The following is a 3,760-nucleotide window of genomic DNA, read 5'->3' on the forward strand; positions in this document are numbered from 1 at the left end:
GAAAGAAAGAAAGAAAGAAAGAAAGAAAGAAAGAGAAAGAAAGAAAGAGAGAGAAAAGAGCAGAGCATGGCGGTGTGTGTCTGTAATCCCAACTACTGGGAAAGCTGAGGCAGGAGAATCGCTTGAACCGGGGAGGCGGAGGTTGCAGTGAGCCGAGATCGCGCCATTGCATTGCACCCCAGGCTGGGTGACAGAGTGAGACTGTGTCTCAAAACAAAACAAAACAAAAAAATCTAGCCCATCTGAGACATATTATTGGAGACAGTAGAATCCTGCATCCAACAGGCACTTAGTGAAGATCTGGACCCACTGAGCGATTGGCTCATGTTCCCTCAGTTCTATTAAGTATCATGAGCAGAAATTGAGCTCTTTGGCTTTTATCCACTAAGTATGGCTATAGGACAGGTCTCTCTCTCTCTCTCTCATAATTGCATCATTATTTTTTGCCATCAGTGTGGGTTTTTTATTTTGATGTTATGAAGTGAATTTCTGGGGACAATCTCTGATGGGTGGTGTTGACAAGGATCCAGTCCCTGTTTGGTGATACATGACAGCTAATCTGCTCTGTGAGTCTCTTTTATTGTCTATTTATTGTCCTGAGAATAATGGTATTTCCTGATATTTGAGACTGCAGCAATGGTAAGTTGTTCATATCTTGTCTTTCAAATGTCTGGTAAAAATTTTACGGGCCCAGTAGTTGTCAATATCTGCAAGAGTGGCATCATTGTCACAAGAGTGATCTTACTACTCAGTGTCCCCCCTCCCACCCAACTTCGTTCCATAGGAGCTCCTGGCTTTAACAAATTTACTATATCTAAAAGACATCTTAGTACAGGAAGAAAACTGAATCTGTAGCATGTAAGGAGCAGTTTTTTGTGATTGGTATATTCAGGTTTCTAACCAGCTGAAAAATTCAAATACATGTCCTTTAAGGATTAAGTTTGAACCACACTACAGAAAGGAGAGAAAAGATTTATATGATCACATATGAGCAATGGAATCAGCAATATGAGCACTTTTCACAACTATACAAATCAAATGTAATAATCTCCAGAACATTAAGGAAATTCAGCACTTAATGAAAATGAATGAAAAGAAATTATTCACCCACTGTTATATGCCCTGGAAAGAGAATGTCCTGCCGGACTCAAAAGGGTATCACAATATTACTCAGATTTTCAGCAATGAAGGCCCTCCAAGGATCTAACGATGTTAATATTTTCAGTTTATTTCCTTCACTGATAATCATTAATAGATACCATTCATTGCCTCTGTTTTCACCCTAAGTGATGTTACTTAGCGCAATGCATTTCTTTAGAATGCCCCCTAGTTTGGTGGAAGGAATTTTCTTTCTTTATAAATATAGGATATTTTCTCACGAAACAAATTGGCATACTCTTTCAGTGAAGTGAATAGGCAAATTAGGTCTCTAAAATTTTAAAGGAGTCACTGCCCCAATTATCTTAGGAACAATAATAATCACTTATATAAAATTAAAATAAGAAAATTAAGCCAGGTATGGTGACTCATATCTGCAATTCCAGCACTTTAGGAGGCTGAGGAGGGAGGATCAGTTGAGGTTAGGGGTTGGAGGCCAGCCTGGGCAACATAGTGAAACCCCTGTCTCTACAAATTTTTAAGTATTAGCTAATTTTTTAAAGTTGGCCGGGCATGATAATGCATGAGGGAGACTGAGGCAGGCTGCAGTGAACTATGATTGCACCACTGCCCTCCAGCCTGGGTGACAGAGTAAGACTCCCAACTCAGGAAAAAAAAAAAAGAAACAAAATTAAGAATTTGTTGAAAATTGTTTTACTACAATGCTAGACTGCATGTCTTGTGCCTGTACTCCTAGCAACTTAGCAGGCTGAGGCGGAAGGATTGCTTTAGGCCAGCAGTTGGAGACCAGCCTGGGCAACAGGGCAAGACCTCATCTCTAAAAATATACAAGGCAAGCTGAGCCAGGAGGATCGCCTGAGCCCGGAAGTTCCAAGTTGGTCAGCTGTGATAGCCCCGCTGCACTCTAGCCTGGATAACAGAGCAAGACGCTGTGCCTTATTTTTTATTTTATTTTTTACTATTTATGTTTATTTATTTATTTAGTTTTGAGATAGTCTTGCTCTGTAGCCCAGGCTGTAGTGCAGTGGTGGGATCTCAGCTGACTGCAAGCTCTGCCTCCCAGGTTGAAGCTATTTCCCTGCCTCAGCCTCCATCGTAGCTGGGATTACAGGCACACGCAACCACACCCAGCTAATTTTTGTATTTTTAGTAGAGATGAGGTTTCGCCATGTTTGCCACGCTGGTCCCAAACTCCTGACCTCAAGTGATGCACCTGTCTCGGCCTCTCAAAGTGCTGGGATTACAGGTGTGAGCCACCTCGCCCAGCCTACTTATGCTTGAAATGTGAGGTTTCATTAGGGAAAAATTTTCTTGTTGAATTTCTAACATGAAAAAATACTAGATTTAGCTGTAGATTAAATTAATGGTCTTGATAGTTTGGTACAATAAAATAAATGAAATGAAGTTGATAGCAGAGAGGAATCTTTGATGCTTTTGAACAATTTAAATAATGTAAATAATATATAAAGACATGAAAAAGTTCATTATCTTATTATTATTTATTTATTTATTTGAAACAGAGTCTCACTTTGTCACCTAGGCTGGAGTGCAGTGGTGCAGTCTTGGCTCACTGCAACCTCTGCCTCCCGGGTTCAAGCGATTCTTCTGCCTCAGCCTCCTGAGTAGCTAGAATTACAGGCTCACACCACCACACTTGGCTAATTTTTGTATTTTTAGTAGACACGGGGTTTCACCATGTTGGTCAGGCAGATCTCGGACTCCTCTCGTGATCTGCCCACTACGGCTTCCCAAAGTGCTAGGATTACAGGCGTGAGCCACTCACCCGGCCCATTACATTATTTTAAAAAAATCAATGTGATTCTTTAGACAAATTAGAATGGTTTAATAATCTTGGTTAGGCTGGGCAAAGTGGCTCATGCCTGTCATGCCAGCACTTTGGGAGCCCGAGGTCAGGAGTTCAACACCAGCCTGGCCAACATGGTGAAACCCTCTCTCTACTAAAAATACAAAAATTAGCCGGTCATGGTGGCGGGATCCTGTAATCCCAGTTACTCAGAAGCCTGAGGCAGGAGAATTGTTTGAACCTGGGAGGCAAGGTTACAGTGAGCCAAGATCGTACCACTGCACTGTTCCAGACTGGGCGACAGAGTGAGACTCTGTCTCAAAAAAAAAAAAGTATAAAAAATTAAAATTACGTGTTCAAGTGAATTAAATACATAACAATAAAAAGGAGGCCTACCATGACTAACTGCATTTTATCCTAACCCTTCCTACCCTGTGGTGATATCTTTCAGGCTAACTGCTTTTTCTCATTTCTGCACATAGGCCAAACTATCTACGGGAGGGGTTTAGCTTACAGTTTAACTTTAAAGCACAGATGACAATAATCACTTCCCCAAATTAACTCCTGAGAAGATAAAGAGGTTGTATGCACAAGTAACAGTGTTATGTTGAAGATTTATAAGAGCACTGTGATCTGACAAAGGACAAAGAATTTTCACCATCTCCTTGGGCTCTCACTGCAGCCCATAAGTCTGTTATTGTCAGACCTCTTCACCTCAACCACCTCCTTCTTCCTCCCTTCCCTAATGTACAACGAGCCTGAAAATTGTATTAATTTAAGATGGTTCTTTAGTATATTAGTTCACCATCTGTTCAGTTTGGTGGCTTTCTGGAATAA

This window comes from Colobus angolensis, unplaced genomic scaffold, assembly GCF_000951035.1.
Source record: "Colobus angolensis palliatus isolate OR3802 unplaced genomic scaffold, Cang.pa_1.0 Scaffold317, whole genome shotgun sequence".
NCBI classification, from domain to species: Eukaryota; Metazoa; Chordata; class Mammalia; order Primates; family Cercopithecidae; genus Colobus; species Colobus angolensis.